Source organism: Zea mays, chromosome 6 (assembly GCF_902167145.1).
Source record: "Zea mays cultivar B73 chromosome 6, Zm-B73-REFERENCE-NAM-5.0, whole genome shotgun sequence".
NCBI classification, from domain to species: domain Eukaryota; kingdom Viridiplantae; phylum Streptophyta; class Magnoliopsida; order Poales; family Poaceae; genus Zea; species Zea mays.
The window spans coordinates 36833595-36851223 of NC_050101.1; positions in this window are offsets into that span (position 1 = coordinate 36833595).

Below are 17629 nucleotides of genomic sequence, written 5' to 3' on the forward strand. Positions count from 1 at the left end.
ATGAAACTATTTCAATTGAGCAAGATAACGCTTCACATTGTATCGCTCAATTAGTAAATAGGAATACCTTGCTCAAAGACCAAGTAGAAAAGCTAAAAGTTGAAAATCTAGCTTTTCAAGATAAATATGATATGCTTCTATGTTCTCATGAAAATCTTATGGATAATCATATCATATTAAACATTGCTCATGAGGTTGTGATAGAGAACTTAAAATCCCAACAACCTCATTCGTGCACATGTATTCAAATTAATACTATATTACCATGTGCTAATGCTTGTTGTTTGTCAACAAGCAAATCTTCCTTTGAGCCAGAATTTGCAGGAACAAATGATGATTCATATCAAAAGCTCAAAGAAGAAAATGAGAGGCTAAAGAAGAGCTTGACACAACTAAAAGGGAAATGCATTGCCCAACCTTCTCAAGATAACCGTGACCACATGGTGAAGGAGCTTGAGACGGGAACAACCGTGGCATGCACTACATCCCTTGAAGAAAATGTCAAGGATTTGAGGATTGCCAAGAGGAAGAAACAAAAGATGAAACTCAACACCTCCTCCAAGAGCCTCAACCACGCCTTCACAAAAGGTAACATCCAAGGTAATGATCAAGCCACACTTCACATTAAGAGGTGTAGTGAATGCTTTGAAGAGGGGCACTTGATTAGGTCATGTCCCTACATTAAAAATGGCTTGATTATTAACAAGGATGATAAACTTTGTTTTAAATGCTCCAAGAAGGGACACTTGCTTAGATCTTGTCCCCATTTAAAACAAAAAGGCATAGGGTTAGAAAAGAAAGTTTTTACTAACCGTGTAGCAGGCAACAAACAAGGAAAGAAGAAAACATCAAATCTTGGAAAACGCCTTTGCTACACATGCCGTAAGAAGGGACATCAATGCAAGGATTGTCCCATTGGTAACAATTTCACTCCTAACTTGTCATTTGTTTCATATATAACTAGGCAACCCAAGATTGCAACTTGTGCTAGAAAGGTAACGAGTTTACCAAGCGCTAGCGCAAAGGACACTTGGATTCCTAGATCTTTGTTTACTAACCTTAATGGACCCATCAAGCGATGGGTACCAAAATGTGCTTGACAAGCTTTGTAGGAGAAGGAGATGGTATGAACCTTTGGAGTGCTTGAGGGAGTTAATTCAATTCTTATCAACTCAAGCTATCAATCTTCAAATGATCTACATATTCAAGATTGACCCAAGGTTACTTCAGTTTATTGCATTCAAAACTCATATCATCTCGGGAAGATATTAATGTTGTAGGAAATAAAGAATCATCATGTGCGGAATATCAAAGCCTACAACATGGAGGAAAGTCAAGGGATGGTAACATTTATATTCTTAAGTGCAATTATCTTAATTTGTCATGTGTCTTGTGTAGTCACATAGAAATAGAAAGCACTTAAGGATGTTTTAAAATTATGTCATCATTCTCTGAAGAAATTCCTCTCTTATGGTAGATTGTGTATTTATCAAATTCTGACAATCTACATGCTTTAAATTATTGCAAGTTCTCATGGCATGTTTTTACATTAATTATTCTATTATTGCCATGTTCTAGATATAGAGAGATACTTCATGTTCTTAAAAGAATAAGGTAAGGAATTCAAATACTTAGGACACTTATAAAAGGAAAATTCTCTCTATAGCTAGAAAAGTGAGACTAATGTTTTTATCTAAGTAATTTAAGTAGTCTCACTTGTAGAGATAAATTTCTCTATGGAAATGCGTAATCCATCATGACAAGGAAAATCAATCCAATAATTTAGGTTGTATGTTTTATTGCTTAAATTGGATATGATTCTTCTACATTTATCGCTCTCCATGTAATGAATTAGATTTATTCCCTTAAGTCTCAAGAATTTAACCATGCTTGTTTTATGAGTTTAAAACTAGGCATACTTCATAGAATAATCTAGTTCATATTATAAAGTTTCCATGCTTTAGTAATTCACCTTTTCATTCCCTATCAAAATGATTACTAAATGGAAACTAGTGCTTGTGTTGCTAACGTATCTCTTGAGCTTACTTATAAATATGCATAGAAGGGAAAGTACACAAGCCTCATGGGTTGATCTTCACCCAAAATAAGAAAGGTAAAAGCAAAGGTATGGGAACTCATCTTCTTAATTAAGTTTAGTTCCCATCTCAATGGGTATTTAATCTAAATTATCATATTCTACCCATATGAGAAATAGATTCTTTATTGGACTCATTTCAACTAAATGTGCATTCAAATATCATTTTCTTAATGCTCATGTCCATTAGAATCTATTTAATACCTTTGCGATACTTATATATATGTTATCATATTGATTTGCTTCCAAGTAATGATTAACTAACTTCAATATGATAAAGTAAAATCTCCAATGATTATTAAAAATGCTTAAAAGGTGCTCACTCATTTTTCTCAAATGAAATGCACTAATGTTAAGGATTTTACTTCATGTCTGTGTGACTTGTGGATGATGATTTTTGTATGCTAATTATCTAAAGTAATCATCCTTCACCATATACTCCCTTGCACTATTAACATGTCTCTTGAGTATTTTCAATAAGTTTGGAAGGAAAAAGAGACAAATATAAAGGGAGGACACTCAAATGAAAAAGAAAGAACATCAAGGACAACAACACCTACTTGGACAATAAGGTTTTCACAACAATCAATGGTGTGGTTGTAAGCATTCTAAATCCTTTTTCATTATGAGGTTACCAGGCTTAAGTTGTTTATTGCTAAATTTATGAGCCTTGATCAAAATGTATAATGCTTCTCCCTTTATGTCCTTAAAAGTGAATACATCGAAATCAATTCTTTCTTGATGCATATCTTTAGGGGGAGTCCATTATTATATTTTGATTATGTTGAGACTATTGCTTTATCTTAGTAATTTCATATAGTCTCTTGCATGAGAATAATGTTTCTCATATAGTATGCTACTTCACATCAACCAAACTTATTAAAGTAATATCGCTTTTATCAAGGTTTGTTGCTTTCATGTCTAAAAGTAGCATGCTTATTGGATTCTCCTATTTTTAAGCTTGATTGAAAAATTAATGCCTTTGTTGTTTTCTTGATCGCATACTAGTTGATCATTGAACAACTTCAATTATCACTTATGCTTCTTAGTGCCTCATGTAATTTGAATTTGATTTCAATTGGTATGCACTAAGGAAAAAGGAGAATTCATGATTCATTTATGCAACTTGTGATCCATTTGATATATGCTAACAATAACTTGAAAAAGATCACTAGTTATAGAAGTCTCTCTTGTGCAAAGTATTTTCTCATATTGTCATTAAGTATAGGTCTTAAGCAACCAAGACTAAAGACAAAGCACAATGAAGAGAGCGTCTCTATGTGAAGGTACAAAAGGGTAAAACCACTTCCTTTCATTCAAACTTGTACCTAAATCTTCCTTTTTCTATACTCTCTTTACATATCTTGTTTAAAAGGAACAGAAAGCATGTCCATGCATATCCCTGCTTCATATCTAGTTTAACTTCTCAAAAATTCATTCATGCTTTAATGCATCTTTGTTGAAACTAGATGAAGTGATTTAATTGTCAAAGAGCTTAAAGCTTGACCTTGTAACGAGGATAAGCTGCCTTTGTTCCAAAGGTGGATGGTCCTTAAGTCTCTTTGAAATCTTTAAAGGAAAATGCTTAAAATGTTTGCAACATGCTTTCATAAGTGCATAAACTGTCTTGAGCATCACACATATCTTATGACACAATGCACTTCACTTTCTGTATGGTATAGATATGTTCTCATTAACCTCATTATGTGCAATTGGCATTTCAAGGCCAAAATATGTATTCCTCTCAAGGCACATATTTAGGGGGAGCAATCTATAGTATATAGAACTATGATCATGCTTAATTGACATATCTTTTGATCATATCTCTTTCACTTTGGTACAAATGCATATATTCTATTATTCCCGTACCATGACTACGACTAATATGTTTCCAAGTATATTACTATGCTAAGTCGTAGATTGAAAGGGAAATGGAGTCTTCGGCGAAAACAAAGGCTTCCACTCCGTAAATCATACTTCGCCATCACTCCAAGCAACTCTCTATTCTTTGGGGGAGAAATGAGCATCAAAGAAAAGGACTTCGTCTTTAGAGAGAGTAAGAGCCCAAAGCTAAAAGACCGGACTTCGCCTTTGGTATAATCTTAACTCTTTTATTTATGCCCAAAGGGGAAGATAGCACTTTGAGGGCTCTAATGATTCCGTTTTTGGCGATTCATGCCAAAAAGGGGGAGAAATGAGCCCAAAGCAAAAGGACCGCACCACCACCACCAAATTCAAAAACTTAGTACTTTCCAAAAGTATTTATCATTTGGTATCCTATTATGTTCAAAAAGGGGGAGAACATAGTATTTCAAAATGATATATCAAAACCCTCTTAAAACACTAAGAGGAGAATCTCTTTTAGGGGGAGTTTTGTTAAGTCAAAGGAAAAGCATTTGAAACAGGGGGAGAAAACTTCAAATCTTGAAAATGCTTTACAAAATCCTGTTCATTTACCTTTGACCATTTGCAAAAGAACTTTGAAAAGGATTTACAAAAGAGTTTGCAAAAACAAAACATGTGGTGCAAGCGTGGTCCAAAATGTTAAATAAGAAAGAAACATTCCATGCATATCTTGTAAGTAGTTATATTGGCTAAATTCCAAGCAACCTTTACACTTACATTTTGCAAACTAGTTCAATTATGCACTTCTATATTTGCTTTGGTTTGTGTTGGCATCAATCACCAAAAAGGGGGAGATTGAAAGGGAATTAGGCTTACACCCAGTTCCTAAATAATTTTGGTGGTTGAATTGCCCAACACAAATAATTGGACTAACTAGTTTGCCCAAGTGTGTAGATTATACAGGTGTAAAAGGTTCACACTCAGCCAATAAAAAGACCAAGTTTTGGATTCAATAAAGGAGCAAAGGGGCAACCGAAGGCACCCCTGGTTTGGCGCACCGGACAGTCCGGTGTGCCACCGGACAGTGAACAGTACCTGTCCGGTGCACCAGGGAACTCAGACTCAAACTCGCCACCTTCGGGAAAGTCTAGGGCCGGCGCGCTATAATTCACCGGACTGTCCGGTGTACACCGGACAGTGTCCGGTGCTCCAACGGAACGCGGCCTCAGGAACTCGGCAGCCTCGGGATTTCACGAAGACTGCTCCGCTAAAATTCACCGGACTGTCCGGTGTACACCGGACTGTCCGGTGTGCCAGCGGAGCAACGGTCATCTTCGCACCAACGGTCGACTCTGACAGTAAACAGTGCAGAACAGTACACGCGGCAGAAGTCAGAGCAGAGGATCAGAGAGGCACCGGACTGTCCGGTGTGCACCGGACTGTCCGGTGCCACATGAGGACAAAAGCCTCCAACGGTCGACCAGCTCCAATCTCAACGGATAGGATGACGTGGCTGGGGCACCGGACATGTCCGGTGTGCACCGGACTGTCCGGTGCGCCCATCGCCAGCAGACTTCATCAACGGCTAGTTTTTGGATGGTGGCTATAAATACCACCCCAACCGGCCACTTCAACGTGTGGGAGTCCAAGCAACATTCCAAGTCATCTAGTTGACATACTCAAGCCCTCCCAACCACCTATATTCATTGATCCATCCTATACACAAGATTTAGTCCACTACAACCAACACAAGTGCCACAAAAGAGAGAGCAAGCAATTAAGAGCTACTCAATTGAGTTTAGCCCTAGCGCCTTGTGAGATTCATTGAGAGATAGTGTGTACTACATCTTTGTGTTCATTTGCGCGTGGAGTTTTTGACTCCCATTCGAACTTCCTCCAAAGTGTTGGAGGCTTGTAAAAGCTAGCAAGAGACACCAAAGATTGTGGTGGTCCTTGTGGGATCGAGAGTGATCCTTGAGAAGAAGAAGAGCTCGCCGATCCTTGTGTGATCGGGAGAGAGGGAAAGGGTTGAAAAAGACCCGTCCTTAAGTGGACTCCTCAACGGGGACTAGGCCTTCGAGGGCCGAACCTCGGTAAAACAAATCACCCGTGTTCATTGTGCTTTTGCTTGTGATTTGTTTGCTTTCCCTTACTCTAAGTTCTCTTGCACTATTCTTTGCTCATGTCATTTGGTGTTGCTTCAAGTTAAAATCTCATTTAAGTGAAGCAACACTCCGCAAGAAAAGAACTTGAGTTAGTGCTCTTTTTCATCTAAGCTTTCTTGCTTTATTATCATAGAATTAATAGTTGTATTGATTTATCACCTCCGCATTATTTGAAAGCTATACTCTTTACTAGCAAGAACTTAGTTTTTATACTCCGATAATTGTTCATCTTGTTCTAACCACTAATCAAAGGATCTAGTTGGGGGATAAAGTTTTAATTTTCAGGTTTCGCTTATCCACCCCCCCCTCTAGGCGACTTTCAAGGGAGATGGAGAGTCGTATAGAACGTATAGAGAGAGAGAGAGGGAGAGAGGAGGAGTCGTATAGGACGTATAGAGAGGGAGAGAGGGAGATGGAGAGTCGTATAGAACGTATAGAGAGAGAGGGAGAGAGGAGGAGTCGTATAGGACGTATAGAGTCGTATAGAACGTATAGAGAGAGAGGGAGAGAGGGAGAGAGGAGGAGTCATATAGAACGTATAGAGAGAGAGAGAGAGGGAGAGAGGAGGAGTCGTATAGGACGTATAGAGAGGGAGAGAGGGAGATGGAGAGTCGTATAGAACGTATAGAGAGAGAGAGAGGGAGAGAGGAGGAGTCGTATAGGACGTATAGAGAGGGAGAGAGGTGATGAGAACTCGCTCTGGTCAAGTGGGGTTCTGATGAGTTGCTCTTAATCGAAACCATGAAGGAATACGTTGTTTACTAGTGAATCTAGTCTACATTTTACAATATGTTGTTTACAATAGAATACAATAGAATATGTTGTTTACAATGGAATACGATGGAAAAAAAACATGCTTTCCGTTGCTCTATCCTCTCTCTCTCTCTAATCTCCCTCCCTTTCCTCTCTCTTCCCTCCCTCCCTCTCCCTCTCTTTTCTCTCTCTTCCCTTTCCCCCTCTCTCCTCTCTCTCTCTCCCTCCACTCTCTTTCCTATATATACACTCCCTCTCCCTCCTCTCTCTTCTCTCTCTCTCCCTCCCTCCACTCTCTTTCCTCTCTCTTCCCTTTCCCTCTCTCTCCTCTCTCTCTCTCCCTCCATTCTCTTTCCTATATATACACTCCCTCTCCCTCCTCTATCTTCTCTCTCTCTCCCTCCCTCCACTCTCTTTCCTCTCTCTTCTCTTTCCCTCTCTCTCCGGCGAGAGAGGGAAAGGGAAGAGAGAGGAAAGAGAGTGGAGGGAGGGAGAGAGAGAAGAGAGAGGAGGGAGAGGTCCTCTCCTCTCTCTTCCCTCTCCCTCCTCTATCTTCTCTCCCTCTCTCTCACTCTCTGCAGAGACGCGCGCAGGGGTCTCCCTCTCTTCCCTCTTCCTCCTCTCTCTTCCCTCTCACTCTTCCTAGGCTTAGGGTTTAGCCGCGGCGCGTGCACGGCGGCGCTTGCACGGCCGCGGCGCGTGCACGGCGGCGGCGCTTGCACGGCGGCGGCGGCGGCGCGCATGCCCGAGCTAGCCCGAGCGATCATAGTCGAAGAAAGGGAGAGAGAGAGAGAAGAACTTACCTACGGCGCGGGGACGACGGTGTGGACGACGACGTGAACGACGGCGGCGCACGGCGGAGAAAATCGGCGGGCGAAATTTTGGCAGCCTGACGGCGGGAAGATGGAAAGACAGGGCGCCAGAGACTTAGCGAATTTTTCGGCCCCGCGCGCGCTCCTTTATATAGGAGATATTTCTACTGGCGGTTGACAATGACAACCGCCTGTAGAAATCATTTCTACTGGCGGTTGTCATAGAGAACCGCCAGTAGAAATGCCGTCCACAAACTGTGGAGGCCATTTCTACAGGCGGTTTTCATCGACAACCGCCACTAGAAATCATTTATACTGGCGGTTTTCGTTGTGAACCGCCAGTAGTAATGTTTTTAGTATATTATTTTTTATTGTATATTCATACATTAATTATATATATTTTTATACATATTAAATATATAAATATATATATTTAGTATACATAATATATATATTTATATATTACTTCTCTCTCTCCCCTCTCTCTCTCCTCTCTCTCTCCTCTCTCTCTCCTCTATCTCTCCTCTCTCTCTCTCTCCTCTCTCTCCTCTCTCTCCTCTCCCTAGCTCCTCTCTCTCCCCTCTCCCTCTCTCTCTATCCTCTCTCCTCTCTCTCTCTTCTCTCTCTCCTCTCTCTCCTCTCCCTAGCTCCTCTCTCTCCCCTCTCCCTCTCTCTCTCTCTCTCCTCTCTCTCTCCTCTCTCTCTCCTCTATCTCTCTCTCCTCTCTCTCTCGTCTCTCCCTCCTCTCTCTTCCCTCTCTCTATCTCTCTATCTCTCCTCTCTCTCCTCTCCCTAACTCCTCTCTCTCCCCTCTCCCTCTCTCTCTCTCCTCTCTCTCTATCCTCTCTCTCTCTCTTCCCTCTCTCTATCTCCTCTATCTCTCCTCTCTCTCTCTATCCTCTCTCTCTCTCCTCTCTCTCCTCTCCCTAGCTCCTCTCTCTCCCCTCTCCCTCTCTCTCTCCTCTCTCTCTCTATCCTCTCTCTCTCCTCTCTCTCCTTTATCTCTCTCTCCTCTCTCCCTCCTCTCTCTTCCCTCTCTCTCTCCCTCCTCTGTCACTAGAATGCCCGTTCTTGCAGTGTTTAAATACTACGTCGTCTCCTGGCTTCGCGTCTCTCATCACCATTGGCCGAGAAAAAGACCACAACTTCCTCTGACGGTGGCACTCCAAAGAAAGCCAAGGTGGTGGTGGAGGATGAGGAAGAGGCAGGGTTGGAGGATGAGGAAGAGGCGACTGTGACACTATCCGTGGAGAAGGACGCGCTGGAGTGCGACATCCAGTCCGAAGTTTTCATGGCAAGTCAGATTACCATGCATGTATATATACAGTACATATTGATCGGTAGGCTCCAGCATGATGCTCTGCTCTGTGTAAAATCAGTGCAAGAACGGGCATTCTGGATGTGCAAAGTGCTGCATCCGCACGGACGGTAAGTGCTGGACCTGCTCCGAGCGCATTGGCAACAATAGCTCTCTCTCCCTCTCCCTCTCCTCTCTAGAAAGTCGTGTAAAATTACATACTTTAGTTTGTCGCTAACAATAATCAATTACATGACATGTCCTAACAATAATCAATTACATGACAACTATATAATCTAGGGAGCTATTGTTCTGCCTTGTCCATCGTGGCGTACCCAGGGCATCGAATTGCGTGGGATGCTTCGCTCAATGTTCCTTATCTTGGTTGGATGGTCTATGAAAAGAGACATGTCGTTGAACTGGCTAAAATCCTCTAAATCAGATACACCATCAACTCCCATAGCTTGTTGTTTTCCAGGAAAAACTACATGCTTCGGTTTGTCGGTGCTTTTCTTCTCATTATTAGAAATGATCTGTTCAGCATAGAAGACCTGTGCAGCACGATTAGCAAGGATCCATGGGTCATCTTTGTAACCTACCTTACTTAGATCAAGAACTCTGACCCCATAATTGTCTACCGTGACATGTTTGTCTTCAACCCATTGACATCGGAAAATTGAGATCTGAAATGTACCATAGTCTAGTTCCCATATGTCCTCAATAAAGCCAAAATATGTAATAATCTCACCAGTTTCATCATCTATGGCCTCGCATCGAACACCACTGTTTTGTGACATGCTCTTTTGTCCTTGGACTTTGTACAAAATGTGAATCCACTAATGTCATAGGTTTGCCATGTTGTGACCTGGCGTGAAGGTCCAGATGCCAACCCCTTGATGGTTTTTTCTTCTATTGTTTCTCCATGTGGAATGTCCTTCACCATTAGCCATGTGTTGAACCGCTGCTTATGTTGCTTCATTACCCAATCAGCCGTATGCCCAGGATTTTGCTCGTGAAGCTCATTGATGTGTTGTTGGATAAATGACTCTATTATCGCTAGCTGATGTAGGATGTTGTGATGTGCCTCAAGTACTGTATTGTAATCTGGTGGAATGAAAGATTTCCGTCCCATCCTCCCGCTTCCATACAATCTACCCTCGTGTCGTGACGGAGGCAGACCTATTGCAACCTGATCTTTTAGGATATTATTGCAGAATGGACCTCCGGACTCAATGGCCTCTTCAGTACAGTACCCCTCTATCATGGATGCCTCGGGACGAGCACGGGTTGATACATAGCCATTCAGTATTGACATGAAACGCTCGTACGTCCACATTTCATGTAAGTACATAGGACCCAATGCCTCTATTTGTGGCACCAAGTGCACCACAAGGTGCACCATAATATCAAAGAACGATGGAGGGAAACACATCTCAAACTGTGCTATTGTCTCCACTGCGAATTCCTGAAGAGATGCCAACTCATCACGGTCAATTACCTTTTGTGAAATTCTGTTGAAAAAGTAGCACAACCGTGTGATTGCCATCTTTAAAAACAAAGGATTTATAGCCCTGATGGCAATAGGTAGGAATGTAGTCAGCATGACATGACAATCATGTGAGTTGTAGTTGGTGACTATCAGGTCTTTCATTGACACAATACTTCGTATGCTAGAGCAGAATCCGGATGGGACTTCCAAATTCTTAAGCCAAACACACATCACATGTTTCTCATCTACATTGAGATTGTAGCTTGCTGCTGGGAGATGATACTTCCCATTTTCTTGAAGAACAGGATGTAGTTCCTTTTTATGCCTAAATTTACCAAGTCCATGCGTGAATTGAGCCCTTCTTTTGTTTTGCCCTTTATGTCTAGCAAGGTGCCAATTATGCTTTCAAACACGTTCTTCTGAACGTGCATACCATCGATCGCATGCCGCACATCTAACTCTTTCCAGTAAGGCAAGTACTCGAAGAAAATAGACTTTTTCTTGAATATAGCCCCCGGAGCTGGTTTGACATCTTTCCTTGTTTTTCCGTCTTTTGTCTTCTTCCCGAAAACAAACTTGATATTCTTGACTATTTCAAAAACTCTATGACCTTTATTGTTACCTGATGGAGCAGTAGAATGTAGTTCACCATTATTGTCAAAGTACTTATCCATCTTTCGCATGCGGTACCTGTGTCCTTCCAATAAAAAGCGTCTGTGCCTCATGTACACTATCTTCTTAGATGCAGTAAGGGACACGTAAGCAGTTTCATCAATGCATACTGTGCAGCCAACCTTTCCCTTAAACTGGCCTGATAATGTGAAGAGTGCAGGGTAATCGTTGATCGTAACAAAAATAATTGCTCTCAGCGTGAATGAATCTTTACGATACTCATCCAACATTTGAACACCCGTTACCCACAATATTTTCATATCCTCCATTAAGGGCTCTAAAAATACATCCATATCAACTCCAGGTTGTGTAGGTCCAGAAATAAGCATGGTTAGCAAAATGTACTTCCGTTTCTGCATCAACCATGAAGGAAGGTTGTATATGGTGAGGATCACTGGCCATGTGCTATGCTTGCTGCTCCTTTCAGCAAATGGATTCATTCCATCAGTACTTAGTGCGAACCTAACATTTCTTGGTTCATCGGCAAAGTCTCGGTGGTTCTCATTGAAATCTTGCCACTGCTTCCCATCGGCTGGATGTCGAAGCTTCCCATCGTTTTTGTGCTCATCAGAAGCATGCCAGCTCATAAGTTTGGCATCCTCAGGGTTAGCGAACAAACACCTCAATCGATCGACGACGGGGAGGTACCACATCACCAAAGCAGGAATCTTTTTGAGCGCATAATAGTCTACTTCTTCTTTTTCTTTGCTCGTGGATTTTGAAGTCTTCTTTTTGGCTTTCTTTCGCTTCTTCCCTTTAGACACAGATGCAATACACTCTTCCTCTCGATAGTCTTTATTCGTCTTGTACCTACTTGCACCACACTTTGGGCAGCTCTCCAAGTCTTTATAATCATCACCTCGATAAAGGATACAATGATTTCTACACACGTGGATCTTCTTCACGCCCATAGTGAGTGGACTGATTAGTTTCTTTGCATAGTACGTGTTAGCAGGCACTTTGTTCTCCTTTGGAAGCATGTCTGCGACAATACTCAAGAACGCATCGAAGCCAGCATCAGACAGACCATATCTAGCTTTTAACATCAACAACTTTAACACAGACCGGAGCGTCGTGAACTCTTTGGTACAGCCCTTAGACTCGTCGTACAAAGGCTCTTCTGCTGCCTTCTTCAGGGACTCCATACCTTTCATGAAGAACATCGATGGATCTGTATGACGACGCAACATTGCCTCTAACAACTCTGCATCTTCCTCGTCCATAACATTTGGCAGAACATGGGTTCTTTCACGTTCATTTCCTCCGGCGTAACCATGATCAGTAACATTTGGCACTACATGTTCGCTCTGTGGAAGAGGTTGTTGTGTCTTGTGAACGAACTGAAAGCTGTCGTCGATGTTCGCAGGCTTTCCAGCTGTATAAGGCGAAGAGCTACCCTCTCCATGCTTTGTCCAAATTATGTAATCCTTCACAAATCCTCGGCATACCAGATGAGATATGATTTGTTCTGTGTCATCAAATACAACATCATTTTTGCAGTCCATGCATGGACAATATATGTGCTTTGTCTTTGTTCTCCAAGCATGGTTCTTAGCGACAACAATAAACTTATGGACCTCAGATATGTATGATGGATCTAGCCTTGATAAGTTATACATCCAGGATATCCTCTCCATCATCACCTGTAAAAAAAGTAACATAAAACACATGGTGAAACCCTATATCCAAAAATGTGGCTAAAATGTGAAACCCTCTCTCTCTCTCTCCTCTCTCTCTCTATCCTCTCTCTCTCCTCTCTCTCTCTCTCCTCTCTCTCCTCTATCTCTCTCTCTCATCTCTCTCTCTCTCCTCTCTCCCTCCTCTCTCTTTCTTCCTCTCTCTCCCTCCTCTGTCACTAGAATGCCCGTTCTTGCAGTGTTTAAATACTACGCCGTCTCCTGGCTTCGCGTCTCTCATCACCATTGGTGTGAAGTTCTTTCACAAGTATCAGATCTGGTGATAAACCATGACCGGGAAAAAGACCATGACCGGGAAAAAGACCACGGCTTCTCTATGGAGGATGAGGAAGAGGCGGGCTTCTCTACGGTGGCACTCCAAAGAAAGCCAAGGTGGTGGTGGAGGATGAGGAAGAGCGGGGTTGGAGGATGAGGAAGAGGCGACTGTGACACTATCCATGGAGAAGGACGCGCTGGAGTGCGACATCTGCTGCCTACCCTTCCAGTCCGAAGTTTTCATGGCAAGTCAGATTACCATGCATGTATATATACAGTACATATTGATCAGTAGGCTCCAGCATGATGCTCTGCTCTGTGTAAAATCAGTGCAAGAACGGGCATTCTGGATGTGTAAAGTGCTGCATCCGCACGGACGGTAAGTGCTGGACCTGCTCCGAGCGCATTGGCAACAATAGCTCTCTCTCCCTCTGCCTCTCCTCTCTAGAAAGTCGTGTAAAATTACATGCTTCGGTTTGTAGTTAGACTACTTTATCGCTTCCAATAAAAGTAGTTAGACCACTTTATCTCTAACACATGGTGAAACCCTATATCCAAATGTGGCTAAAATGGAGGAAAAATGAACAAAATTTGGCAAAACAAACATAAGCCAAACTTTCCTAGCAACTAATAAACAAAAAAATTTAATACCCAAACCTATCTCTAACACATGGTGAAAGCCTAGTTTCAAAATGTAGTTAAAATTGAGCAAAAATAAACAATAACTGACAATTGAAACATAATTAAACCAACCTTCCATACAACACATTCACCATTCATAAAGCAACTAAATATGTGTTATGGATAAACTTATTTGAGAACTAAACATGAAAAAGGAGAGGGAATAGACAAAAACTAACCATCTTAAGCAACCTCATTTGAGGAAATAGAGAAAATTACCTAGCTATACTCTTCTCTCTCACATGTAAAACCCTAGATCCAAAATGTGGCTAAAATTGAGCAAGAATGAACAAAAATTGACAAAGAAACATAAACCAACCTTTCTTATCCACCTTCTTCCAAGAAATGAAGACCAAAACCTCCCCCCTTATATTTTTGTGAAATCTGGACCTCCAAAATCGCCTCCAATGGAAGCTGGCTGCGAGCATACAGTTCACTATCGGGGAGAAGAAGATGGGTATTTATAACAGACAGTTCACTGGCGGTTGGCTTGAAAAACCGCCAGTGGAAACCAATTTCCACTGGCGGTTATCTTAACACAACCGCCAGTGGAAATAGGGTATTTCCACTGGCGGTTCTGTTACACCAACCGCTAGTGGAAATTGGTTTCCACTGGCGGTTATGTTACACCAACCGCCAGTGGAAACATCCTATTTCCACTGGCGGTTGTGTTAAGATAACTGCCAGTGGAAATAGGTTTCCACTGGCGGTTCCCAAGCTGGGCCCACCTCGTTTTTTTACTGGCGCGCGATAACTGAAACCGCCAGTGATAATTTATGGGTGCCGCAGGCTATGAGCTCTTTTCTACTAGTGCTGCTCATCTTCCTCTATTGATCTCGCATGAAATAGCTGTAAAACAATCTTTTTTTTTTATTTTCAACCATTTAGAAAGGCCTTTTTATATTCCACATGTTTGGTTAGTGCTCTGTGTTTTGGTAGCGAAAGCGCTTTAAAGAGGAAGGTTGAACCAAACACAACCTTAAACCACTTTATATACTATCTCTATTAGAATGGACAAACTAACTAGTTTAACCCAAAAACTTAAGCTACTATGTTCAGCAGGTTACCCATATTGTCACAAAAACAATGTTTTGCACTGTTCGCAAAGTGGAGTTTGTAGAGATGAGATGAGAGATGGGATGGGTAAGCTGCTGGAAATAGGAGAAGGACGGAGGCACAAATGATGTTTCTCTGCTAGGATTCAAACTCGAGACCTCTGGCTCTGATACAATGTTAGAGTGGACGCACTAACTTGGTCAACCCAAAAGCTAAATTTGTTGGGAGATGATGTGCAATCCACTTATGCATTTCAAAGCGCCGTGGAGCCCTAGGCTTGCCTCACCACCGACATACCTCCCAGTGTCGGCACGCCATCTTCGGTGTGGGTCCCTCTCAACCGTCGGATGCACTTACGTTAGTGGGGTATTGAAGTGATGTATAAGTGGATTATTGCCTAGCATTTTCTAACTGCTTAGTCTTTAAGGTTGAATTAGTTAGTGTGTCTACTCTACCATGATATTAGAGCCAGAGGTCTCGAGTTCGAATCCTGGCAGAGGCCTCCGCCCTGTCTATTTTCATATTTGTGCCTTTCTCTCTAGCTGCACGTTTTGGATTTGTCGATGTTTCGAACCCGGGGGGTCCCTGGACCGACGAGTAAATTGTCGCCGCGTGCCCCAGCCCAGATGGGTTGGCGCGAGATGGAGCGCGAAGGGGGGAAGAAGCCGGAGGGAGACAGGTGTAAAAGGGGAAACCCGCGGCCTTCGTGTTTGTCCCGCGCCCAGGTCGGGTGCGCTTGCAGTAGGGGGTTACAAGCGTCCACGCGGGAGGGAGCGAGCAGCTTACGCGAGCGCCGTCCCGTCCTTCCCCGCGCGGCCAACCCTCTGTAAGAGGGCCCTGGACCTTCCTTTTATAGGCGTAAGGAAAGGATCCAGGTGTACAATGGGGGGTGTAGCAATGTGCTAACGTGTCTAGCGGAGGAGAGCTAGTGCCCTAGGTACATGCCATCGTGGCAGCCAGAGAGGTTTTGGCACCCGGTTCGTGTGGTGTCGTGGCCGTCGGAGGAGCGCTGGAGCCTGGCGGAAGGACAGCTATCGGGGCTGCCGAGTCCTTGCTGACGTCTCCTTGCTTCCGTAAGGGGGCTGAGAGCCGCCGTCGTCATAGAGCATGCGGGGAGCCATCATTACTTGTTTACCGGGACAAGCCAGATGGGACGCCGGTCTTGTTCCCCGTAGCCTGAGTTAGCTTGGGGTAGGGTAATGATGGCGCCTCCTGTGACGTGGTCGGTCCGAGCCCTGGGTTGGGCGAGGTGGAGGCCCCTCCGAGGTCGAGGTCGAGTCTGTCTTCCGAGGCCGAGGTCGAGTCCGAGCCCCTGGGTCGGGCGAGGCGGAGACCGTCGGCTAAGGCCAGGGCTGAGCCCGAGCCCTGGGGTCGGGCGATGCGGAGTTCATCGTCTTCCGGGGCTGAGCCCGAGTCCAAGCCCTGGGGTTGGGCGAAGCGGAGTTCGTCGTCTTCCGGGGCTGAGCCCGAGTCCGAGCCTTGGGGTCGGGCGAAGCAGAGTTCGTCGTCTTCCGGGGCTGAGCCCGAGTCCGAGCCCTGAGGTCGGGCGATGCGGAGTTCGTCGTCTTCCAGGGCTAAGCCCGAGTCCGAGCCCTGGGGTCGGGCGACGCGGAGTTCGTCGTCTTCCGGGGCTGAGCCCGAGTCCGAGCCCTAGGGTCGGGCGATGCAGAGTTCGTCGTCTTCCGGGGCTGAGCTCAAGTCCGAGCCCTGGGGTCGGGCGATGCGGAGTTCGTCGTCTTCCGGGGCTGAGCCCGAGTCCGAGCCCTGGGTCGGGCGAGGCGGAGTTTCCTATGGCGCCCGAGGCCGGACTTGGCTGCTGTCAGCCTCACTCTGTCGAGTGGCACAGCAGTCGGAGCGGCGCAGGTGGCGCTGTCCTCTTGTCAGGCCGGTCAGTGGAGCGGCGAAGTGATTGCGATCACTTCGGCTCTGTCGACTGAAGGGTGCGCGTCAGGATAAGGTGTCAGACCACCTTTGCATTAAATGCTCCTGCGATACGGTCGGTTGGCGTGGCGACTTGGCCAAGGTTGCTTCTTGGCGAAGACTGGGCCTCGGGCGAGCCGAAGGTGCGTCCGTTGCTTGAGGGGGTCCTCGGGCGAGACGTGAATCCTCCGGGGTCGACTGCCCTTGCCCGAGGCTAGGCTCGGGCGAGGCGAGATCGTGTCCCTTGAGTGGACCGAGCCTTGACTTAATTGTACCCATCAGGCCTTTGCAGCTTTGTGCTGATGGGGGTTACCAGCTGAGATTAGGAGTCTTGAGGGTACCCCTAATTATGGTCCCCGACAGTAGCCCCCGAGCCTCGAAGGGAGTGTTAATACTCGCTTGGAGGCTTTTGTCGCACTTTTTTGCAAGGGGACCGGCCTTTCTCGGTTGCGTTTTGTTCCGGTGGGTGCGCGCGAGCGCACCCGCCGGGTGTAGCCCCCGAGGCCTCGGAGGAGTGGTTAGACTCCTTCGAGGTCTTAATGCGTTTCGCGATGCTTCGGCCGGTCTGGTTGTTCCCTCATGCGAGCTGGCCGTAGCCCGGGTGCACGGTCGGGTCCCAAGTTCTCGGGCTGGTATGTTGACGCTGTCAACGGTTTGGCCGGAGCCGGGTTTGCGAGAGCAGCCCCCGAGCCTCCGCACAGAGCGAGAGGACGGTCAAGGATAGACTCGACTTTTTTACATACGCCCCTGCGTCGCCTTTCCGCAAGGAGGAGGGGGGGGGAAGCGACATGTTGCCCTTGGAGGGCGCCGAACATGGTGTCTCCAGTGAGCTGCTGACGGGTAATCCGAGTGGACGCCCATGCCCCATTTGTTAGGGGTCGGCTAGAGGCCC